The sequence below is a fragment of the Rhinolophus sinicus genome, chromosome 12, assembly GCF_057876585.1.
Source record: "Rhinolophus sinicus isolate RSI-liver-muscle chromosome 12, RSI-T2T, whole genome shotgun sequence".
Taxonomy (NCBI): domain Eukaryota; kingdom Metazoa; phylum Chordata; class Mammalia; order Chiroptera; family Rhinolophidae; genus Rhinolophus; species Rhinolophus sinicus.
The window spans coordinates 44336077-44362473 of NC_142512.1; the positions used below are offsets into that span (position 1 = coordinate 44336077).

The window sequence follows — 26397 nt, forward strand, 5'->3', positions numbered from 1 at the left end:
CCTCCTATTATTTACTAACTACCTTGTAATTATGTAGGTGCTTTGAATGACAGGAAAGGGCAGGTTCAATAAAACAAATACTACTGTTAGAGGATCAACTCAAACTTCATGTCTTATTAGGGGTGGGCCAGTGGCACCACCTTTTATTTGGGCACAATACACTTGATGACAGTGTTGTGATTTCAAGGGAAAATTGCCCTTGAAAAAAAAAGTCAACTATGAGTGCAAAATAGGTGGACATCAATATTTATGGTTTCAACTTTAGATCAACTCAAACTTTCTTATATACTACCATTCCTCAGTCATTTTTTAATACATTGAATTGTGACATTTATGCACTTGTTGATGAAGGAACATTTTAAGTTCTTACACAGTGGCATAGCCTACCAGTCACAAGGTTATTTTCAGCAGCATCACCACTTTTGGAATTTGTTCATGCTATTACTTTATTACACTTTTTACCACTATTTATAAATATGAGTAGAAAGTGGAAAATTGAAAATGCTCATACTAGTAATAAGAAACATAGGTTTCCTAAACAATACATACAACTGAGCAAAGATGAGTTGTTAGCTATATACAAAGCAGTGACTCTAGCCTAGGTCAAAATTAGAAAATGCAATACATGCTAGAAATACTTTATCAAAGATCATATCTTAAAAGTGAGTTGCAATTAGGAATTGAATACTATTTTTCAGCTCTCTGGGAAAAATGCTTTGGTAATACGCAGTACATTTAATTTTTTCATAATCAACTTTTGTACATGTTCCCAGGAATGTATTAAGTAAGAAACTGGGTAGGAAATAAACTAGAGGTCTACCTATAAGGAGTTCCAAATGGAACTTTATTTATCCTCCTTTTCTAGTCCAAATGTCTTTTATAAAATATACATGATCAATACTAAATACCTTCAAACTCTATAGAGGAGTGAGAAAGAGGTCTTTGTCTAAAGCAGCACCAGACATACAGATGTGCTTTCTGCCTGTTGCTCTTTGTCTTCTCTGCTTGCTTCCCCTTTCTCCAGATAGAAATGTTCCCAAGGTTCAGCCCATAAAGTAAGATATCTAACTTTTACTGGTAAATTAATTTCATAGTGTCAAGTTATGAACTGAAGGGGCATGACAATAAAGTGAGGGTTGTTTGAGGGAGATTGGTTGAAAGATCAACTTGGTCCAGAGTCTCATCCTCAGTTTTACAGGCCCATGAATCCTAGCTTGTCCATAACCTAGAGTTGAGTGGACTCTGGGAGGGTGGTTCAGGGTACCTAAAATCATAAGAAATGATTATATTTTCCAGAGGGCCAATTTTTTATTTCACAATGGAAACTTGTACATGGATTAGAATGCTTATGTTGGTGAGAACAATCTTTCCATCTCCCTTTTTACAGATTTACTTGATTGTTTCATAAATTCAAGTCTCAGATATATGCTAAGTATGTGTGTGTGTATATATATATATATATATATATATATATATATATATATATGCCATATATCTGGATATATGTGCCACATAGAGGTGAGAGGTACAGCTGTGAACAAGGCAGACATATTCACTGCCATCATGGACCTTAAGATCTTGTGGATATAAATTCAGTAAGTATTAACAGGAATTGGGGTAGGTTGTATGATTTAAATGTTTAATGACATTTAGCTCTGTTAGCCAGGTATATCCAGCTCTCTACTAAGTATATGCCCCCCACAGGACTAGACAGGTTGAGCCCAAAGGCCAGGGCACTCCCACCTTCCCCTGGCAGTGATGCTAATGTTTTACTCTCTGACTCCCATTTTCTATATTTTAGGGTTACCACCTCCCCTTATTTTGATACATTAATTCTTAGGATAGGCAGTATGCTCTACTAATGGTAATAAAAATCCTATTTATTTTCTAGTCAAATATTCCAAATTGGCATTTTAATTTGGTTTTTGTCTCTTACTGTGGGACCTGGGGTAAGTTATTTTTGAGCTTCGGTGTTTTCCTCACATATAATGGGAATAATAGGTCCGACCCTATAAAGTTTTTATGAGGATTAGATTAAATAATATAAAATATGTGAAATGCCTAGGCATAGTCCTGTGAAATTGAATGATGGCCCATAGAGATTTGCTACGGGCAAGGTACTTCTACATGTACTAACTTAATCCTCACATCATTGCTATAAGGGGGTATCGTTTTTAAACCCCAGTTCACAGATGTGTATTCTGAGATCTAGAAATGTAGAATTACTTGCTTGAGGTCACACATTTAGTAAATGGTTGAATTGGGATTTGAGTACGGTAAATCTGGGTCTGGGGTCCTTGCTCTTAAAGACCTGTGATGTATTCCCTCTCTTTGAGCATTCGTTTCCTTCCCTTTCTCACCTATATTCCACATGTCTACTGCCTATTTCCACTTGGGTGACTTTCCATTAGCTTAACTTAGAAGTTCTTACCTGGAGCCTACTCGTGGGTTTCAATTAATATCTTTAATCTGTGAATTAAGCAGAACACCCGTATGTATGAGGCAGAAATGCAACTTAACAGGCTTCACCATGGAGGAATTTCAATAAAAGACGAGAGTATCTCCTGGAATCCAAAAATAGGAATGTGATGGATCCATGGACTAAAATGTCATTAGGATATATTTTCTCTCTCTCTCTCTCTCTCTCTCTCTCTCTCTCTCTCTCTCTCTCTCTCTCTCTCCTCTCATTCTGCATTTGAGAATTCTGTTTCTCAGACTCACACGTTAGGAAACACAGCATCCATAACTTCAGCTACTAGTGTGTTTCCCTGAAAATAAGACCTAACTGGAAAGTAAGCCCTAGCATGATTTTTTCAGGATGACATCCCCTGAACATAAGTCCTAATGAGTCTTTGGAGCAAAAATTAATATAATTTATTATTTTCAGGGAAACACAGTAGGGAGAGACTCGCTTGATTCTTTGGATATAACGTATACATTTTTCAGGAAGGGCTCTATGGGCTCTGCTTCGTTCAAGAGCTCTGGCAATCAGTTCTATGGGTGTCCACTACAAATTACATATTATGTAAAGTATGAATACATTGTTTTTCCTAAGAAAGGATCCATGGGTTCCATCAGATTCTCAAATGAAGTGATTTGTAACTCAAAAGAGTAAAAAACTACTACAAATAAAAAATAAGCCCAAACAGCTCTCTCTTCTCTTTCAAACCAGTCCGACTCCCTGCTTCTGTCACTGGTACCACAATCTTCTAGACAGTTAGTCTTGTCATCTGTTGTATGTTGATTTCTCACTGTTCTTTACACACTGCATTCAGTTATTCAGAAAGTCCTGTTAATTCATCCCATGCAATGGCGATTGGAACTATTCCTTTCTATTTCTACTGCCACAATTCTTGACTATCTGCTGTCATCTTCTTTAGCTCATTAAATAGTAATACCTTCTTAACCAGACACTTACTACGTTTCCTTCCTTGCTCAAATCCACCCTGTGTATTAGATGAATGTTTTAAACACTGTTGTCTTGTCCCCTTTCCTGGGCAGGACCCTCTGCAGTTTGGTGCTGGCCCACCTTTCCAAACTCTTATCAAATGATGTTTTATTTCCTGATTAGTAAATACTCCTTTATTCATCCACACTTTTGCTTACTGGTTTGTTTTTTAGACTTGCAACATGTAGTCTAACATTGCAACATTGTAGTTAGTCTTGCAACATTGTAGTTCACACCAATTTGTTAAGAAAGCAACTCATGTCCAAAAGAGGGTCTTTCTTTGACCTAAGAGTTGTCATTTCCTGCTCTGAACTTTTGTTGATTCTCACAGGCCCTTCCTGGACTAGTCCTTCCTGGATTAATCCTTCCTTCTCTCCATCTACGTATTTTTCCTATTCTACTTTCCTCAAGAAGCGGTCCTATACCATTCCAGGCAAATTTATCTCTCTCCCTCTTACGAATTATTACAGAACTTATTGTTTTACTCATGTTGACACCTAATTCTATAATACGTTGTATTAATATTTAAATGTTTTAAACATTTTGTTTTCCAAACAGATGATGAGGTTCTAGCAGGCAAGACATCTCTCAAATTAATTAAATGTGCCCTGCGGCACTTCCCACAGTTATATACATACTAGTAGGCACAAATACTTGTCAAGCAAGTATTATAAATGTATTATAAATGTCAGTGTAAAAATATATGGAGTGTTGCTTATATACATTGTACATGAATTTTTTACTTACCAAAAACAGAGATTTACTAGAAATTTCTTTTAAGTAGTAGCTCCTCTATGTAGAAATACTCTGAAGTATTAGTCTAGAAATTATTAAATATTCATCAAAAGGCTGAAGTGGGAGTTGGTGGGGAATTGTTGAAGCTATCGAATTAGAAGTCATCAATTAAAGAAAAAAAGAAATGAGAGTATGAAAACCAATCAATGAAAAATTTCCTTACACCAATTTTTCAGGAGCATTTGCATTGTGAAACATGTTCACATTTTTCACAAGATGTATTCTGTATTCTCATTTACATTTTATGTAGTATTATCCTGAGGGTAACTGATAGAGGATAAAGTTTATGTTTGGGTTCAGATTGTGGCTCTGCCTTCCATTTAGTGTGACCTTGAGCTGGCCATTTAACCTCTCAGAGCCTCTTCCCTTCCATCTAGAAAATTGAGAGAATAATACTTACCTGATAGGATGTTTGAGAATTAAATGAGGTACTATATATAAGGCATTTAGTAAAGTATTTAAAGCCAGTAGGCAATCAATCAATCAATGGCTCTTTATTCAATAGGGAGAGAGTTGAGGGAAAAGGTAGAAAAAGGTGGGCCTGATGGTTTACTTAAGAGACTTAGAGTTGCCAGGCAAAGACATATAGAGGTGAGTGATTGTGCAGAGTTGATAGACTAAGAAATGGTACTTTGAATAATATAGATGGCACTGAAAAGTGGGGAAGTATAGGGTAAGGTTGGACTACTTTATGGACAATTATTGCAGGTTCTTCCTACATAGCATACATTATGTTTCCAAGTTTAAGTTATAGACTAAATTATCATCTTGCTTAGAATGGTTGTTTAGTAGGTAAAAAAATTAGCATTCTCAGGATTTCAGGTATTAGTGACAGAAAAGGAAATCAGGGAAAGGAGTTGAGAACAGAAGTGATTTTCTCTACAATGTTGCTCTCCATCCCTACTGTAACCCTTCCTTTACCTCTGTCAGGGACAGGGTGTTTCCCCCACAAAGTCAAAATGTGGCAGCAAATTGCAAGGCTTAACAGCAGAACTACATGGAAGAAAATTGCTGAATAGAATCATGTTAGATGATGAAAACAGTGAAGCAGTGAGTTCATTAAGGTGGGCACTGGCACTGCCCAGTGTGAACATGGGATTTGGGAAAGGTCAGCCAAAAGAAATGGAGACTGAGCCTTAGAAGTATGATGAGGACAGTGAGTCAGAACAAGAGACCCTGTGGGTCACAGCTATTAGAGCCTACTGTGGGGAAACCCAATAAAGAGCTCTGCTGCTAAAATGGAACACTTACGGTGTTTTTCTAATTTCTAGGAAAAATGGATTTAAAGGTTTTCATTTTGTGAATTTTTATTAAACTTTTGGGACTTTCTACCTTGTGGAAAGTTGCAAACAAATCTTAAAAGAAAAATACAGACATTGTTTCTAAAAAATACATAGTTTTTTAAATATGTGGTGATCTGCACAAACATAATATAGCCAGATTTAATGCTGGTAAAATTGTATCAAGTCCATATGGCTGAATTAAATCTATCAATATTTCATGGTGTTCCAGAATGAGCACCATAATTTCTGAGTGCTGCCACCTGAACGAGTTTGACAATCAACACATTACACCCCTGACTGCCTTTTGTTAATTCTTAAGGAAAGGAATGTTATTAGCCTCAGTGAAACTCTCAGGCAAAGCTTAGATACAAAGTAATCTTTAAAATAAACAAACAAGGCCAATGGAGAATTAAATAGGGTAAATTTGAGTGCAAGAAGAATAACATAATTGCTACTGTTTCTGAGCACTTATATACCAGACTCTGTGCTAAGTATTTTTCAAACATAATTTCATTTAATCTTTATAACCATCCTGTGAGGTATCATCACCCACATTAGATAGATGAAGCAAACAAGGCTCACAGAGTTGCTCAAGATCACATAACTGGTAAATGGTGGATAACACTGAAATTCAAACCTAGGTTTCCTGATTCCAATCGTGATGACATTGTAATGCCTCTTTGTGCGATGCTCAAAAACTGAGATACAGTAAAGATACACAAACATTTTTGCACATATACTAACCTTTGTAATCAAGAACTAAGTCAAGATATTGAACATTTCCAGCAACCCAGAATACTCCCTCCTGCCCCTCTCAGTTAATTCCCCCATAAGAAATCAATACTCTGTTTCTATCACCATAGATTGATTTGAGAGTAATCTAACTTTTTGGAGTTATCACCCAAAGATTCCATAGGCCACTCCTTCACTTTACCATTTTAGCTGTAGCATTCAAAGCTGCTCTAGCTCTAACTTTTCAAGCACTCACTGTAAAGACTAGCTGTTGGCTTTGTATTCAATTTCTTGTATATTCTGAAATTAATACTAATTTTTAAAAAACCAAAGAAACTCCTGGATAAAGTACAGTCAAGGTCTGTTATCAAACCAACCAACCTCTTTAAGAAACTCCACAGACACAGGTTTCTTGGCTGAAGTAATTTGGTGCATCTATTTCTAATCATGGCATCTCATTAGGAAATGGATGACCATGAAAGGTCCTCTCAGTTTATGGAAGGAAAGACTAGCCAGGCAGGGCATGTAACAGTGATTGCTTTGCATCATTTCATAGCACAGGAAAAAATTTATGTGCAGATATCTTCCACAGTTGACTTGCTGTTTTATGATGCAAGGGAAAGGAAGAGTAAAGGAGAAGACGATCTAGGTAGAGGGTGGAGAGAGAAATGACCTTCAAGGAGGCTTTAATGTGGTGGCTTTCTGTGCTTTGCCCATTGGCTTTTAAAACCACTTTACTTCTTGTCCAACCGGGGAGTGACAGAAGCAGCATCACAACTTCACCTCAGGCTCTCAAGTTGTGGTTGGTGAATTTTCAGCAATTATGATAGATAACAGCCTCCCTTCTCTCTTTTCCCTCCCCACTACTTCTCTCCCACCCAGTGCTGGTTTTCCACTTCATTCCGATTCCCACCTTAGTCAACTGTGGCATTTTGAAGCAGTCTACACTCTAGAATTGCGCATAGGGAAGGAATAACTGACATTCGTAGGGTTCGATGATTCTAGGAGTGATACGTGCTTAAGGTGACCGAAGTGGGCGACATCTACAGGAACGTTCTGGCCATCAAAGCAGGAGGACAGGCCCAGAAGTGGGCGCACGTGACAGCAGCAGCACCTCGAGAGTGACATCACCTCTGGAGGCGGAGCCGACTAGGGCCTTGTCTGCTATTGAGCTTCCTCCCCTCTTCCCCACTAATTGCCTGCGACCCCACCAGTAACAGCTCCCTGAGGGAACAAGAAATGCCCAGACCTCACAGAGCGGCAAAGCCAGTGCCCAACCTCCCAGCACAGCAAAGGGTTCGGTCTGCGCTCTCTTTCCTAGTAGTTCCCCACCCCAAACTGTGGAGGGGGCGGGGGCGCGGGCGCGCGCGCTCCACCACGCACGCGCCCTCACGCACGCGCGCTCCCTCCGCGCTCCCGCCCCTCCCCACTCCAGTCCGGAGGGGGCGGGGCTGCGGGCGGCCTCGAAGGGTGCGACGCCCCCGGCGCGGCGGCGGCGCTAGCGAGCGGCCGGTTGGGCACGGGTTGCTGGGCGCGCTGATCCGGCGGGGCCCACTGGCATAGCCGCCTCACGCTAGCCGCCCGTCGGGAGGGGGAAGCTGCGATCCCACTGAGCGCCGGGCCCGAGGCCGCAGGCGCTGCCCTCCCGCCGCCGCCGCCCTCCGCGCCTCCTCCGGGCGGCCCCGCCCCCGTTCCCATCCCCCTCGCGCTCACCTCCCGGCTGTACCGCGCGCGAGGCGGAGCGAGGCGCCCGCCGCCGCTACCGCCGCCGCCGCCGCCGCTGCGCTAAGGGGCGAGATCCTGCAACCGCGCCGCCACTGACAGGAGAACCGCCGCGGGTTGTGCTCGCCGGCCTCGAGGCCCCGCCGCGCCTTTCCCGGGCGCAGACCCACCGCGGGCGTCGGAACGCAGCGAGGTGCTCTGGGAATCACGGGCGGCGCCGGCGGGCGGCGCAGATTTCCTAGAAGACCCCGGGGACTGGGGCTTGACCCCGAGGTGCAGCGAGCCCCTCAGAGCGACAGGTAAGAGACCCGGGGGAGCCGGGGAAGGAAAGGTCGCTTCAGTGACAGGGGCGTTCATCTCCAACGCCTGGGCTCCAGGGAGAGGGGCGGGAGCGAGCGGGGAGACAGCCAAATGAGCAGCGAAGTGCCTCCGGTGTCCAAGGCGTGGGGAAGGTTGGCTCCAAATGTGGCACTCAGGGTGGCTTTAGATGGGTCTGGGGTCGGTCACTTCGGTGTCACCGAAGGTGTCATGGAATTTGGTACCGACAGAGTCTCCGGATGACGGGGACCCAGGATGAGATGCGAAGCAGATTGCTAAACGTGGCAGGGAATGTGGTGCAGAACGAGTTGCAAAATGTGCCCCCAGAATGCAGCATAAAAGTAGTTGTGAAATGTGCCAGGTAAGGCACAGGGTGGGTTGGCCTGTGTGGCATTGAAATTCATGGTGGAAATGTTATTAGTGATACTGATAATTCCCCTGGGAAAGGAGGCGTAGTGTAAGAAAGGATTAATAAGGCTCATTGCTAGATATTTTATCACAGGAAATCGAGAGGAGCTATGATACGCAATTTTTTGAGATAGAGATAGTACCCACCCGAAAGGAAAAAGCAAATTGAGTCTGGTTGTGAAAAAAATAGGGCGAAAATAATTCCAGGTTTTGACATCAGCATGTAGAGCACTGATACAATTGTATCCTGTCTTCTATTCCAGGTGTGGAATGTTTAAAATGTTTATCACAGGACATAAACAGTGATAATTAACATGAAGAAGATTTGATGTTTTGGGTGTCTTTCACTCTCTGCTCCTCTCCCAGAAAAGAAAAAAAACAAACATACAAATCCCCCCCCCCCATCTAGACTATAATTCTAAGTTGAAGATAATTAGGCAAAGGGAAAATTTTTGATGTATCCCTTTCTTCATTTTTACACAGGTGAAAATATCTGGAATGAGGAAAACAAAAACAATATGGTGAACAAAAGGGATAAATTTTCAGGCGTTTTGAGGGGTTGGAGCCAAAAGTAATTGCAATGGTTAATTACAGTGAATGACAGGAGTGATATTTTCTTGCATGTTCTTGGTGTTGGGGTGGCAAGAAAGGGGGGAAAATGGAATACAGTAAATGTGGCATAAAAAGCAACAATATGGATTCTGTCAGTGGAGTGCTTCTTCCATCATTTCTCAGGTAGATCATCTTCAGAATGTGAGCTCAAAAAATAAAACATTAAATCTATCTATCTATCTATCTATCTATCTATCTATCTATCTATCTATCTATCTATCTATCTATCTATCTATCTGCTATTACCCACATGCTGCAAAACATTGTAACTTCCATTTAAAGAGAACATATGTGTTTTGAGAGGATTGTCGGAACATAGCTAGAATTTCTGAAGTAACAAAAGACAGCTAGCTCCATGAGCTATTTAATGTAACTTATATGTATACATTCAATTACTGTCTATATACTATGAAACAAGCAGAAATATCTGGATGTGTTCATTAGGATATAGTTAAGTATTGATAGATTTCAGTGTTTTATTAATATGCTTTAATTCTTGTAGCGAAATTGAAGTACTTGCCTGAATGTTGTTCTTACAATAAGAATAGTAAGTAATTTGCCAGAATTGGAAAATTCACAATGATTGGCTTCCTCCTAGATCCAAATTCAGCCATTGAGATATCATTTTACTTCAAAGACAAAACTGGATTTTCCTTGATGATTCATTTTGGGTTTTGGTCTTTTCTGTAGATATATCCCTCACCTAGTGGCTATGTTGGGGCTAAAGTGGAGAGGAGAAGGCCAGAGAGAATAAAGAGCAGTTCTGTTGGGTCTTCCTGTTTTGTTCTGACTGTAAGCCATATGTACTGCCACCCCCTACTGTCTGTAGGAAGAGGTGTTGCAGAGCCCCATTCTTTTCTTGTTATCACTGCCCCCTTGTGTAAGGGAAGAAATTGATAGTTGCACTTCAGGAAGCCACTCTCCTTAGATTGTTCTTGATAGAGTGATTATGTAGATTTATTAATCACCTATTTTTTTCAAAGTTGCAGGGCTTGCAGGGCTTTTAACTTACTGTTAATCAGTCTTCAGATTTAATGTCTATTTTTAATAGTATCTAATTTTAGTTCATAATTCAAGTTGCTAAAAATATTTTCAATATTTGGGAATATGGTGCAGTACCATTACCAGAAGTAGTACTAGTAGTACTACCTCGTCCTTACATAGCACCTGCTCTGTACTAGACGTGTTATACATGTTTTAATCAGTTTCATTACCCAATGAGGTATGTACTGTTATTTCCATTTTACGGTTAAGAAACTAAAACACAGAGATGTTAAATAGCTTGCCCAAGATGATTTAGCTAGCAAGTAGAAGGGCTGTTTCAACTCAGGAACTCTGGCTCCACATTCTGTGCTCTTCGCCAGTATACTGTATTACCCTCCCAACCAAATTAGTATTGACACACATTAAAATGCAGGTTCCCATCATAAAGCAAATACTACACATGTGTATAAATCTAAGTAAGTAGTAAGACACATAAATGTTAAGCCTACAAATACACCAAAATATACAATATGAATATTTCTCTTTAGGAATTTATTTTTTTAATTTATTTCTGGGATTATGAGTAGAGGAGTATCAGTACTTTTTATGTGGTTAGGGAAATATTTGGCTTTGGGGAAAACTTTAGAGGTAGAAAGTTACTTTCAAGTAGTTTGGGGTCTGTGTGTGTGTGTGTGTGTGTGTGTGTGTGTGTGTATACTATCTCTTTAAAAGCACCAGTAAATTTTTACTGCTAATTTTCTCCAGGAAAATTAAGGAGAAATTCTCTGTTTTTTCTACCACTCAGTTTTATGACCTCTATTTTATTTTTAAAAGTAATTAACAAAAATGGATTGGATGCATATGTACATTTTACTTCTTCCATCATCAATTGTTTGCTCAGATTTTCTCACACTTAAACATTGTTTCATAAGTATTAACTACATATGAAATGACATTTAAAAATGTATAAAATATAAAGAATAACAATGTAGCCAACATTTATACACATTCAACTCAGTTTAAGAAATGGAATGTCACCTCCTACGCTTGTAACAATTTTCTTCTCTTGGCAAACTTTCTGCCATTCTGTGAATTACATATCTCATGTAATCAAGCATGTCCTTCATTTTTATATACGTTTGTTGATAAGGGGATTCAATATAATCTACTGATTATGGCTAAGACATTCAGGATGTGTTTATAGCTTTAGTATATTTAATTGTCAGACTCAGATCATGCTCTGTATTTATATTGGTTGATAGTTCATTTTAGCATACCTCACTTATAAAACTTAATTTGTTGTTTGCATCTTTATCATAAAGTTTTACTACCATTGTTAAACATTAGGTTATTTCCCTCTTTCATCATTGATTCCTGACTGTCCTATGCTAGCTCTCTAGCTTTTTTCCTCATCCCCATAAATGTGTTTGCTTTTTGAGTGTTTTCTGAATTGACTCTGTGTACATTATTTTGAATGGAGAAGGAAGTAGGCCTAGAAAGCAATATACTAAACCAGCAGTTCCAAAAGGAGAATATTAGGGTAGTTGATATTGATTAGATATAAAGTAGAACAAGTGTACATAAAAGAAATGCATCACAATTCTCTCCTTGTCATATTTCTTCCTGTTAAAACAGAATTAAAATCGAATCTTTGAGAAACACTGATTGGGCACACTAGTTGAATTATATTGGATTGTATTTACACAGACTCACCGATGTTAGCTGAAATATTTTCACTGATGGTACCCAGATTTTATTTCCACGAGCTAGAATAAGCTGTTGCAGAATGCTGTTTACTTTTCTAGCACTACTTTGACCGAAGTAACAAATATTGTAAAATAGCTTGGAAGCTAGTTTAATGATTTTATTTGGACTTTTTGTTTTTCTTTCTCTGAATGAATTGAAACGGCATTTCATACCTGCTGAGTGCTGGTAGTCATCAATTTCTATTGAGTGTACTGTATAAGTAAATAGTCTTTGTTATAATACCATGCAAACTATTACTTGGTCTATTTGAATAGCATCTTTTGTAGTAATTTGTATTAGATGAAGATTGTTAAGGAGATATGTGTGTGGTGACAGAGAGTGCATATCCTTGATGAGTCTCTTTACAAATTTGTGGAGAAAAATAGGTTAAAAGGGAGAGATTAAAGACTTACAGCTATACTTTCCCACCCAATGGTCCTTTTTCTTTCTTGTAGAGGATATTTTCTTCTTAAAGTGTTTAAGATTCAAGGTAATATTAGATGAAGGACAAGAAATTTGGGGCCTGAGTTTTAGAAGGCTAGAGCAGGTTGAGGATGCAATAAGTGAAAAAAGTTTCTGGTAGGCATCTTTATTCCAGAAAGTTCTAAGTAAGTAATTATGATACTATAATTATTTATGTAAACAAATTTATTAATTCAGTTTATTTTATTTTAAAAAATCTTTATAAATCTTTTGAAAGCTGTGTTTGTGGAAGCAACTAGGTATCAGCTAGTTGCTTTTTTATGGGCCACATCACAAAAATAGGTTATGATCAGCTTCTGTTAGTCCTTGAATAGTGGAAGGTCAGTTTAACAATAGTTGAAGATAAGTTTAAGAGACAAAATAAGTTGGTGTCAGTCTTAATCGTGCCCTTTGTTTACCCTTTTCTTCTCCATAATATCAGTTTCTGCCTTTATTCAGTGCATGGCGTATTCCCACCTCTCAAACTCCTTTTTTAAAAAATCAGAACCTGAGAGATTTTGATATCAGTCATTTAACCTGAGTAGTTGCATTATAGTAAATAATCTCGTTGGTGTGTTTTTTAATAATCTAATTGCCCAGTAGACATCTTTACTGTTTATGTCAAATTTATGTACCTTTCTTTCATAGATACTGTTGACATTAAACGGATGGAGAGGGTTTATTCAGGGAACAACAAAGACTTGCAACTGGGTACACGTGGCCTAATGGCCTCCCACAAGCAAGTCCAGAGAAACAAAGGGGAGGACCGCTCTTTTATGGACTGGGGATGCTGTTGTAAACAAAGAGTCCATTGGAGGAAAATTGGATGTACAGTGACTTCATTGGCTCAGTTATGATAGTCTCCCATTGGCTGAACTGTTACTGGGAAAGGAGGAATCTTTTCTTTATGCTGCCGAGGTATTAAATTAATGAAGATACAAGGTACGAGTATGTCTCTTTCTGTTGGCATCATTAATGTGTGTTGAGTGACTCCAGCATGAGAGTTCTCCCTTCTAGACTCCATTTTAAGTGAGGATTCTGTTTATTAATTAGTTTTCACAGAGCTTTGCTGCCAGAGTGATCTTTCTAACATGGTCATCTGATCTTGTCACTCTTTTCTTCAGAATCTTGCTGCGGTTCCTCATCACTTAATGGGTAAAATGGAAGCTTTAGCAAACCACGTAAGGTCCTTCATGATCTGATCCCTGCCTTCTCTTTAGACTCATTGCCTGCCACTCTTCTTCAAAGTTATGTTTCAGCAATACTAAACTACTTGTGGTTCTTTCTATATGTAATACTCTCTTACCTTTCCATGCCTTTATATAGGCAATTTTCTCTGCATGGATTACTCCTCTCCCCTCTTTTGTTCTGTGGGCAAACTGCTCCTCAGCCTTCAGCCTTCATGTCTTGGCACAAATAGTGACTTTATTTTTTACTGGGGAACAGTGTGTTTTTCTGGCACCCATCAGTCATTGTCCTTCAATCTAGTTGTGGAGGGCACAGCTCTCTCTGGCCCATGTGGGAATTGAACCGGCAACCCTGTTGTTCAGAGCTCGTGCTCTAACCAACTGAGCCATCCGGCTGCCCACAAGTAGTAACTTTTACGTGAAGAAGGTTTTGCCTGCTTTTCTGGGTGGGCTTGGGCATGCCATTTTCTATCTAGTCTCCCATTGCACCTGTTAAATATGAGCATTATAGTAGTTGTCAGATCATATTTTAATTATTTATATGCCTAATCACGAAGTCTGTGAGATTGAAAGCAGTCATTATGGCTTTTCATCTTTTATTTTCAGCATCAGCGTAGTTAGGACATAGTAGGTGTTCATTGTCTACTTATTCAATAAAGATTGTTGACAGTTATCTGAGTTATGCCTTTGAAACCTCATCTGTTATGGAATTAGAGAACATTCTGGGCATCAGGAGGTATGTGTAGAGAAATATATGTACATGCACACACCATCCAGAATAATATTCAGAGTAACTCCTAGACTATAATTAAAACTAACTCTAAAGATAAACTAGATTTTATTATTTTTTTATATTTACTAGGGTGAAGGGAGAACGATTAAAAGGTTTTCTGTGTGAACTTTAGCTGAATTATTTTCACTGTATGTTACAGGGGTTGGCAAAACCCAGCCTATGGGCCAGATGCAGCCCAGCATGTTTTTATATGGTCTGCAAGCTAAGAGTGGTTTTTACATTTCTAAATGGTTGAAAAATATAAAAAGAAGAATAATGCTTTGTGACATGTGAAAATTATAGGAAATTCAAATTTCAGTGGCCATAAAGAAAGTTTTATTGGAATATAGCCCTGCTTACTCATTTACATATTGGCTATGGCTGTTTTCCTGGTACAATAGCAGAGTTGGGTGGTAGCAATAGAGACCATATGGCCAGAAAAGCCTAAATATGTATTTACTGTCTAGCCCTTTACAGATAAAGTTTACCAGTTCTTGGTCTGTTATATAGTCTGTTCTCATTAAATGTTCATTAAATGTCATGAGTTGGAGACCGACCAACTGTGTCTGTTGAAGGCCTCTGCAGGGCATAATTGCTTCTGTTTACTGAGAAAAGATTGGCCACTTTAGCTTACTAGCTATTTATCTGACAGAGGGCCCCTGTTGTACCTCCTTATGACACCCATATTATGTCTAATTCTGAAGAAGTGTCTGACAACGTGTATTATTCAATCTTATTCTGTTTTCTTGGAAGAGGTAGTCCAAGGAGAGAGGTTTGGAGCAAAGCATATAAGAGAACATTTTTCTTTGTTTGCTCAGGTCTCAGTCTCTCATACATATTTTGCATAAAAAAAAGATCATTGTTATATGAAAAAAGTCCAGTTTTTGTATATTAGTTTGTTATACAGACACATTATTTTTAAGGACTATGAATTAAGTTAGATTAGTTATGTTGGAAAAATTGTTTTTTTATGCAGTGTATTAATATTAAATCATTCACTTAAATGTTGACTACCTACTATGCGTAATTACACTTACTGCTGTAGTTTTTTCAGTTGAAGGTGGACATTTCATATACTTTCTTAAAAGCTTAAAATTTTAATTTAAAATTTTGTGTCCTAGATACTCATGCTATTTCTGGGAAAAATATAGTTAAAAATAATGTATTAAAGTTTGTCATTTCCCTGAAGTTTCACTGGCCTATGTTGATAAGTTTTTTGTTTTCTTTAGGTGGCAAAGGTATTATGAAAAGGAAAACTGATTTATATATTCCTTTTTATAAAAGCAAGTGTTAAAGACATAAAATTCACAAAGTATATGAACAACAAAAATGGAAAACTTGTTATTCAAACAGATATGTTTCAGCCCGGTAGCCATGCTTATTTCCTTGTCTGTAATACCATGCTTGCATTATCATGTCTGATTATATCAGATGACATATCTGATTATAGAAATTGACAACATGAACAAATATGGCACCAGCTTTTTATTGTCATGGAAACCCCCTTTCCTTACCTATGGATTCCAGCCTTATAAGTAGAATAGTTAGTTATTAAACTTGGAATTGGAAGTGAGTATGTAGATATTGTGATTTAATCATTTTAGGCATGGGGACTCTGCCTCAGATCTTAGTAAATTCCCTCTGCCTAAATGAAAGAAGTCTTTTCTTAGCCCTTTGTTCCTAATCTTGTGTTGTGGGGTCCCACAATTTTTAGCTCTAGTTGCTGAAATTTGATAAGCCAAAACTAGTTAGGCTATCGAAGCTTGATAGGTATTTGTTATACCCTTTAATTCTATTCTATTCAAATTCCATGGAATCCTGTAGGGATTCCAGGATTGTGAATTAGGGTGAATGAAGGTAATTAGCTTTAGTAGACATGTGGGATGAAGACATACAATACAACCAAATCCTGCTTCAGCATCAGAGAATCTTAGCTCTTTCTTTTCAGGGCTTTTTGAAGAGGAAGAGAGACTTCCTTTGGAAATTGTTGTTGAGACCTTCCTATATTATAGGATGACAGTACTGTTCAGTTGTAAGAAGCTTTTGAAATTCTACAATCATGATACACATTGTATGGCAGATAGTACATGAATTTGTGAGTTTTTGAATTATGAAAACAGGTTCGAATTATTGCTGTCACTTATAATAGACTAAAACCTATCTTGCAGGGTTTTAATGATGATGAAATGAAATAATGCCAGTGAAAATCCTTAGGACAGTGTTTGGTACTTAATAAGTGGTAATTTTTCTTAGGCTTTGGAAAGTGTCCTGGATTTCTCTTTTTTGATGAATAGCTCCTCCCCATTATTTTTACTAGCTTCGTCAGTTCAGCTTTTCCTTATTTTGTCTTGCTCTCCTGTACAGCCTTGCAGGGCATTTAAAAAAACAAACCCAATGGTACTTTGGCTACTGGTCAATTTCATTTGTGTCCTGAAATTTTCTTTTGTGAAGGATTTGATGAGAGCTGAGAAAAAGTTCTTGAATAACCATAAACTTAAAAATAGAAACTCTTAGGAGAACGATGCTGTTGGGAAGACTCCTAGAATGTATTTCTTTTTGAACTGTTTCTCTTTAAGCACTACAAACTTGACAAAAAATTAATTTTTAATCTCCTCTGTAAAATAGCAAACCATAGCATTTCTTGAGATGACAAACTCTGTGACAAAAAATTTTTTTCAATCCAATCATGTAAACATTTTCAACTTTTACAAACATCTCTCACTTTTGTGACTAACTGGAACTTTCTGTGTGTGATAACTTTATCCTCTTGCCCTCTATGCTCCATGTTGATAGCTTTTTGTAATTTTTCTTTTCAAAAAAATTTGTATGTAACCATCAGTCGAGGTAGAGGTAGTTGGTTTTCTTTTGTGATTTACTTAATAAGAAGGACTTGTCTATTTACAGTGTAAAATAATACACTAGAAAGAGTTTGCCCCTCTTTCTTTAGTATGATAGATAACAAGCTAACTATTCAAAATCTCATTTTTCCCCAAGCTTCAATTATTTCTGTAACATTTTGTCCATTTCTGCTAATCGATGTATGATCTATACAATTATTCATTGAATATGTTTCTTTAAATGGACTTGACTCACTATCTCTTAGTTTTACTCTTAGTTGTCATAATATCCATGAACTGACACATTTGTGCTAGTTATAAAATAAAAATTAGTGCCTTTTGATGGCATCTTGCTTTAATTCATTTGGGAAAAACCATCAATATGTACCTTTGGCTCCAGACTGGATTTTGTATTTTTAAATAAATGAACTTTATGATTTCTCTCCATGCTTTAGATAATTTAATTCTCTTTTGTCTTTGACTAAAAATGGCTAAAGGTGGCCATTTATTAGTTTGTCAACAAATGTCAATTGTCATTACTTATAATAGATAACTGGTGTTTCCCCGTTACTCTCACTCCCCATTTTACCTTTTAAAAAAATTTAAAAAGTAATATTCTGCTTGCATCCACTAAAATAAACAAAGCAGGGGTGAATAAAGAAAAAGTTAATGTTTTTCTCTCCCCTCAGGTCTTTCCTTTCTCCACTTTTGCTCCTTGGGTAGTCAATGTTAACCAACACTGAGTATTTTTCAACATCATTTTCTTAGTTCAAAATAAACACACACGCAGGCTTTTTGTAACTTGCTTTATTCATTTCAAAATATAACTTGGCTATCTTTCCAGTATAGTAAATGGAACTCTAATTATTTAAAACAACTGAGAAACATTCCATAGCATGCTGCACTGTAATTTATTCTGTTCTTCCCCAACTAATGGATGTTAAGATTGTTTTCATTTTTTTTGCTATTATAAGAATTAGTCAAGTTTTACTCATTACCAGAGAAGAAAACATTTTATATAAAATATTAGTGAAATAAATCCAGCAGTGAATTTAAAAGATCATCATCAAGTACAGTTTATTCTAGGAAGGCAAGCACAGTTAAATATTAACATTATTATATTGACAAATTACAAAAGTATATGATTAGCTCTCTTTTTTGAGGTGAGTTGGGGGACTTTGTATTATATTTATAGCATAGGGAGATGCCTGTCCATGTGGACAGTAATCTAAATGTACAGATCTTTGATCCTCAAAGTTGATAGACAAAAGCCTTTTTTCTAGAGTCTTTGTGGGGGACTTTGTGGGGCCTGTACCTTGGCTTTGACCTTAGTCTCACTACAAAACCTGGTACTTGGACAGTGGAAATAAGCATACTTCCAGAGACTGGAATGGATGGTACGGGCTGGCACCTTTTAAGATGTTATAGTTGATTACCTTGAGCTTAATGAGAGCCTTGTTGGCCTCTGTTCAGATGCTCATTGCCTTGGAAACATTGGCCTGAGCCTTTTTGAGGTCTTTCTTACTGTGCTTGTTGGCAAAATATGCATTCCTTGGGATCTAAGTTTCTTGAAGCCATTTCTAGGACTGGTTGTATATGATGTTCTTGGATTTGGCCGTATCTGTACTGCCAGCTACAACTCTGGGAGTGGTGGAGATTGGACAAAAGAGACCAATAACTATCTTAATAGATGTCAGAAAAGCATTAGATAAAAATTTGCAGTAATTTCCTCAGAGTATATATGGTATAATTTCTGAATCCTTGCTTGAGTGAAGATGCTTTTCTTTTATCTCGATCATTGAATGGTATCCTGGTTGGATATAGTTCTTGATTTATAATACATTTTTCCCCCTTATAGTATATACACTTTATACCACTGCCTTCAAGCTTCTTGTGCAATAGGTAAGTCTGATGCCACTTTGATTCTCCTTTCTTTCCAAGTAACTGGTTCTTCATCTTCTGTACAATCTTGCCACCCTTAATGTACCCTGAGATTATCAGATCTAATCTCTTCATGCACTTTATCCCTTTTCTATCATGAGATACCCAATTCTCCCAGTTCATTTCTCATTTCTTAGACTTTAATTCCTTTCTGTATAGTTCTTTATTTCCCCCCCTCTGGCCCCATTTTTATTTTCCTTATTCTTAATGTTTAATAATAGTAATAGTAAAATCATTTTGGTCATTCTGAGTCGATAGTCTCAGTTACACATTGTGCTGTTTCAAAAAGTAGTTTCAAATATTTTCTTATTTCAGGAAACTTTTTTAAAATTGTTTTTACTCTTTGTTTTGATTTTCCTCTTTAGGGCTTCCTGTTATCTATATATTCAATCTTCTTTGTCATTAGTGTTATCATTTTCTCTCAAATTCTTTTATCTCTTTTTGAATGACAAAATTTTCTCTTTTTTACCTTTATTTTGCTTAAGGGATTATCTGTTTTTATTCACTGTTGTATTCATTTCTGGAATGATTCTTTCCTTTTTTAAAAAAATTCTTTCCTTGGTTATGTCATCTCTCATGACTTTGTATAATTGTTACATCTGTTCTTTCATGTCTTGTGTCATTTTCTTAAGATCTTAAGCTCATTTTGAAATAGCGTGTTGCAGTTTTGATCTGTTATGTCGGCATGTCTTTCTGGCATGCTTTCATTGTCTGTGGGGATGTTAATTTGCTCCTTCTCTCTCTTTTCTTATAATTTTGTATGGGATTGACATTGATACTTTTCTGTGAGTAATTTTTGTTTGAAATTAGTTTAGTTTTAAAAAATCTTTTAGAATGTGGCTGGGTTCAGGAAAGCTTTTTCTAACTTCACAGAGCTTTTTCTTTTGTTATTTTTGTGTGTTGTTAATAAATATGGCAGCTTGCTTTCTGAGACTTCTTGGCCTTATTCTCCTCCAGTAGTTTTGTCTGGACTTTCTCTTTACTACATCTCTCTTCTCTGATCCCAGTTTTCATCCTTATGATCATAAAACCCTTCTGGCTCACTGCCAGTCATCTGCAAAACTCTTTTTTTTTTTTATCGTTAACCTCTTCTCTAACCTTCTTTCTCTAACTGAAACTTAGCTCTTCCCTGAAGAGTTCTTAAGTGGTGGCTCCTCCTACGTATTGAGTTGGTTTAAGTGTTCTCTCTGCTTTCTCATAGTTGCTTCTAGATTTCTTCTGGATTCACCGCTGCTCTCCTACTTCTCCAGTTGTAATTGGTGATTTCAGTATCCATACAGATGATCCTCCTGGATATTCTGGCCTCGTGACTTCTTCTCTGCTGACCTGTCTTCTAACATAGCCTTTTGCTTCTATGGCATATCCTGTGCAGTGCAGCTGCAGTAACTGGGGAGCTTTGAAAAACTACAGATGCCTGGGAATCACTCCCAGAGATTCTGATTTGGTTAGTCTAAGATATGGCTTGGGATGTTTTTAAGTTTTCCAAGGTGAGTTTAATGTGCAGCCGGAATTGAGAGTCGCTGCCCTAGAACTTGTTATTACCAATACCGTGTTTCCCCAAAAATAAGACCTAGCCAGACAATGAGCTCTAATGCGTCTTTTGGAGCAATAATTAATATAAGACCTGGTCTTATATAGTATAATGTAATATAATATAATATATAATACTGGGTCTTATATTAATTTTTGCTCCAAAAGACGCATTAGAGGTGATTGTCCGGCTAGGTCTTATTTTCGGGGAAACACAGTAACTATTAATACCACTTTTTATAATGTAAATTTCTGGAATTTTACTCTCCAACTACCACCTTTAGTTTGTCTCACTTTTTGTATTACCCAACAATCTTAATTCTTTGATTCACTGAGACCTTTTAATTTGCCACCTTTTCCCTTTTCCTCAATGCATTCATATCCTCACTTCCTTTTCTAACTAGCTGAATTCCCATAGTCCGTTATTACATTTGCTCTCCTGCATTTACCCTGACTTCCCTTGATCTTTCTCTCTTGGTTGGTCTTTCCTGGCAAAATCCAACCCTGATTAAAACCAACTATACCTATTTTACACCTGTACACTTCTAGCTGATTATAGCTGGAGCAGAACAACTATGTTGACTTTAAATTCTTGGCTAATTTTCAGTGACTTTAAATTCACTGTTTAGTGCTGCCAAGCTGTCCTACTATATTACTGTAGTTCTTCCACTCTCCCATTTGCTTAGATGATCATAGCTTTCCCTTGCACTAAAATATTCAATATCTCCCTTTCCATCCTTTCTTTCAGCTGATGACCTTGCTTTCTCTTTTACTAAGAAAATAGAAACCATCTTCCTATCTTTACTAGTTATTGTGAATTAACTGTCTTTTCCTCTGCTGAAGGCCATTCCCACCAGTTGTCCATTAGAGCTCACTCTTTCTCTCCTTCTCAAGGACATTCTTCCTGCATTCCTTCCCCGTTTCTGCTTTTCTGGGTCGTTGTTAACTGTAATTTTTTTTTTTTTTTTATCTTAAAGAAATCTTCTCTTGATCTTACTTTTCCTTCCAGCCACCACCCCATTTCTTTTCTGATGTATACCCATCTGCAAAACAGTTATCTTTGTTCACCTTATCCAACTGTCTCTTTCACAGCTTTGAGATAGTAATAATTTACATATCACAAAATTCACTCATTGTAAGAGTACAATTCAATGATTATTGATAAATTTATAGAGTTGTGCAGTCATCACCACAATCTCATTTTGCAACATTTCCGTCACCCCCCCAAATTTCTTTAGCCCATTTATATTCAGTCCTTAGTCCCAAACCCAGCTCTAGGCAACCACTGATCTGCTTTCCGTCTCTATCAGTTGGTCTTTGGACATTCAGATAAATGGGATCATACAATATGTAGTTTTGTTTAATTTCCTTAATACGCCCTTTTTTGTTTCTGTCTTCATTCCTTAGCATAATATTTTTGAGGTTAATCCATATTGAGCATGTATCAGTATTTCATGCCCTTTTATTGCTGAATAATATTCCATTGTATGGGTATACCAAATTTTGCTTATCCGTTCACAAAATAATGGACACTTGTAGTGTTTACAGTTTGGGGCTTTTATGAATAATGCTGCTATAAACATTCATTTATAGGCCTTGATATGGGTATATGTTTTAATTTCTTTTGGATAGATTCCTAGGAGTGGAATTGCTTTGTTTGTGATCCATTTTAGTTACTTTTTATATATGGTGTGAGGTAAGAATCTAAGTTTATTTATTTATTTTTTTGCATATGAATATCCAATTGCTCCAACACCATTTATTGGAAAAATTATTCTTTCTTCCATTGACTTGTCTTGGCACAATAAAAAATCATTATCTCAATGGCTCTTACCACCTGGAACTTCCTGTTAAATCCCCAAATAGTCCACAAGCCCATTACTTGCTCCAAATAGGTCTATAACCTCAGGCTGGTGGAAATGCTGGCTCTCCCTGTTCACTTGTCACTGAATGGCTACTTTAACTGGAAGTGCTACAGGTTGAGTCCTGTTTGGCAGTAGCAGCAAAGATGCTGGTTTGGGTCTGCCTCACCTGGGTGGAATGCCTGCTTGTTGTCTAGATTGGGGGAATGAAAGTAACCCCAGGCAAATATGCTACAGGCTTTTATTGTTCTTATCTATTGTTAAGTAGTTTGTTTGAATAAACACTTGTTTGTGTGTTGTACGCTTTTAATTTATTTCCAGAGTGCTGAAAAGTCAGCTCTCCATTCTTTTTTAGACCCATTCCAACCAGGCTTTCTCTCCCACCATTTCACTGAAACTGCTTGTTATGATCTGGTCATCAGGGGCTTTCGCATTGCTTGATCCAGTGGTCATTTCTTAGTTTCTGTCTTACTTGACCTATCAGCACCATTTGATATAATTGATTACTCTCTCCTCCTTGAAGTCTTTGGCTTCCAATGTACCAGTATCTCTTGGTGGTTCTGTGTCACTGGATGCTCCATTTTAGGGATTTCTTTCACTGATTCCACCTCATACTCACAACCTATAGAACTTGTAGTTCCCTAGAATTTTCTCTCCTACGGACATTTCTTCCCTTTGTACCCTCTCGAGGGATGTCCCCTCCCTTTTTTTCTTCCTGTAACCCTCCTAAACCTGGAGATAGAGTAGATATCCTTTTTATTCTCCTTTTCAGCATTCAAATAATTCTCCTTGCTTCCCTAAAATTCTCTAGCTTTGAATCTCACGTCATCAGATTTTATTTACTACAACCCCTTAGTATTGCTGTTGACTGCATCTCTGGTTTATTCTCTACAATGACTTCTGAAGTTTACTATCTTTGGAGGTGTGCCAAACTTCACACGTGAAAGACACAGCCCTGCACGAGACTAGTCTCACTGCAAACACCAGTCACAAGCGTGGGGGTTACCAGAGTCATTCTCTCTTCTGACCAACTGATTAGGAATTCAGGGGTTCCCACTATTCCCTCAGTTTTGATAATTCACTAGAACAATTCAGAGAACTCAGGAAGGTGCTATACTTATGTGGACGAAAAAGAGGCCACATAAACTTGACAAGCTCTAGGGAGGCCAGCGTGTAAGTAAACACATAGGATGGTCTGAACATAAAAATTCCTAACTAAAAAACGGGTCATGGCAGGTAGTGACGTCCTATTCCTGTAGCTTCCTGACAAAGGTCGACCTTTACCTTAAGTGAGCCTGTCTATTGCCTTTTGCAGCTAAGATAACATACCTTTGAAATGCCAGAGTAATCTTTTCCAGACCCATCAGGGCACAACTGCCACACCAGAGCATGAGACCACGGAACCCCTCATTGTTACCTTGTTTCCCATATACCATCTCTATGTGCTGTAAATGTTAATTAGCTGTCCAGTCCCCAGCATATAAAAGAAGTATGTAGAATCCTTAGTTCTAGTTGTGTTTACTACCCCTTTCCTTTCTGGTTTGGACCTTTATTTTCCATCTAGTTTCTAACAGCTGTCTCAGATTTATATAGTTCGTTTCATAGCATTTAGGGCTTGCACATTGGGGTGTGGCTATGCTATAAATCCTAGTGAATGAACTGAATAAGCTATGATAATAGAATTTTCACCCATTTGCATTTTTTTCTTTTTTCTACTTCATCAAGGACACCTTTCTTGATTGAAGCTAGTATTCATTCTTTGATCTACTGATAGAATTTTTATCTTAATGAATACATTATAATACCTCATTTTTAGTAACGTGTGTTAGTTAGTTGACATCCCACTGTGTCATTGCTTTACTGATGAATAATTTAACACTACTTTACTGATAAATAATTGAACACATTTTATTAAATGAGAAGTTTTGTGGAATAATTGCCTTCACTGATCTTCTGGGTGTTGGGTTCTTTTTTTAGGTGCTTTTATATACTGTGTTAGGATTGTGTTTAGCTGTATGTAACAGAAACTCACGTACAGTGGCTTAATCAAATAGGCCTTTTTGTCTTTAGATAACAGGAAATATGCATATAGGTGGGGTTTATGGCAGTTCCACAATGCCGTCATGGACACAGCTTCCTGCTATGTTTCTTCTCTGGTATCCTTGAAGGGTGGCTTTTTTTAAAGATTTTATTGGGGAAGGGATTTTATTGGGGAAGGGGAACAGGACTTTATTGGGGAACAGTGTGTACTTCCAGGCCTTTTTTCCAAGTCAAGTTGTTGTCCTTTCAGTCTTAGTTGTGGAGGGCGCAGCTCAGCTCCAGGTTCAGTTGCCGTTTTCTATTTGCAGGGGGCACAGCCCACCATCCCTTGCAGGAGTCGAACCGGCAACCTTGTGGTTGAGAGGACACACTCCAACTAACTGAGCCATCCAGGAGCTCAGCGGCAGCTCAGCTCAAGGTGCCATGTTCAATCTTAGTTGCAGGGGGCTGAGCCCACCATCCCTTGCAGGACTCGAGGAGTTGAACTGGCAACCTTGTGGTTGAGAGCCCACTGGCCCATGTGGGAATCGAACCAGCAGCCTTCGGAGATAGGAGCATGGAGCTCTAACCACCTGAGCCACTGGGGGCCCTGAAGTGTGGCTTTTGCGCTATGGATTGCAAGATGGCTATTTCCTCCTCAGACATTTTAGTGTCTTTTTTTAATCAGCAAAACAGTAGTTTTCCTTCAATTCTTGCTCATAAATCTTATGCTTTCATCTCATTGATTGCAACTGGGTTACATGGCCCTCACAGGATGCAAGGGAGTCTGGGAAATTGATATTTTAGTCACACCTTATCCAAAATTAGTGTTTTGTTAATAAGGAAGAGAGTGAAAATTAAGAGTAGGCAACTTCAGCATTTGGTAGGTGGTATGCAGTCATACATCTTTATTCCTTAGAACAGCCTTGTAAGGTAGAGGGTGTCATGTTTGTTGCAGAGGAGAAACGGGGGTTCAAAGAGGCTAAGTAAGTTGTATGGAGTCATTCAGCTAGTAATTGATAGAGCCAAAATATGAACATAGGTGAATCTCTGTCTAAAGACCATACTATTTCCATTACATGATCTCTTTTTAATATTCACTTGGCAGTCTGATTTGAATAAAGATTTTCTATAAATAGTAGTTCAGATATTTTAATAAAATGTGATGTTCTTTTAGGCTAGTTTATTGGTGTTTAAAAAATTACAGTGAGTACCAGAGGGTTTTTGATGCTTGATCTTTTGGATATGTAAACATGATGAGATTCTTGTCCTATCAGAGTCAAGATAAACTGAATGCTGTGAGTAACTTTTTTGGGATCAAGGATTATCACAAACGTCTCATAAAGACTGTGGCTGACTCTTCAAATTAAACTAGATATACTAATGTTTAATAACCTATGGATTGTCAGAAAGCAGATCATTTCAGGTTTCTTTTACTAAGTTGATTAGTATTCTGAGATTTATAATCACTACATTCCTAAATACTAATATTCTTTAGCATGTTTGAGGAAAAAAACCTATGTAGCAAATTATAAAGTGTCACCAACCTGATATTTTGATAAATGTTTTTATTAAGAATAAATTTGTCCTCAAATTGGCAAAATAGTTCTCATTTTGCCTTATAGTCTTTTAATTTTTTATGTGCAAATACTAGTACTTCATGTACTTTTTGGGCCACATTTTGTTGTTGTTGTTTGTAATCTTACTGATGCTACTCATTAAAACGTGTTTGTGTAGCT

The 26397-nt window shown here is 37.8% G+C and overlaps 1 protein-coding gene and 1 long non-coding RNA gene across 11 annotated transcripts in view; one reads left to right on the forward strand and one right to left on the reverse strand.

The window, feature by feature from the left end:
- LOC141568922 (uncharacterized) overlaps positions 1–8108 on the reverse strand; it is a 72172-nt gene extending 64064 nt beyond the window's left edge. The window contains exon 1 of one of the 2 annotated variants that reach the window (XR_012492250.2): positions 7972–8108. This is a non-coding gene — a long non-coding RNA (uncharacterized LOC141568922). The remainder of the gene's footprint in view (positions 1–7971) is intronic. The other variant, XR_016022969.1, reaches the window with a different exon arrangement.
- Positions 1–26397, forward strand: part of TANC2 (tetratricopeptide repeat, ankyrin repeat and coiled-coil containing 2) — a 341550-nt gene that overhangs the window by 57529 nt on the left and 257624 nt on the right. For 3 of the 9 annotated variants that reach the window (XM_074320172.2, XM_074320173.2, XM_074320179.2), the window contains exon 1: positions 7711–8279. The exons of 1 other annotated variant lie outside the window; for it this stretch is intronic. The gene's annotated coding sequence lies outside the window, so the exon portion shown is untranslated. Of the gene's footprint in view, positions 1–7709; positions 8280–26397 lie in introns of those variants that run through there. 5 more of the 9 variants (XM_074320170.2, XM_074320174.2, XM_019732921.3 and 2 more) reach the window with 3 other exon arrangements.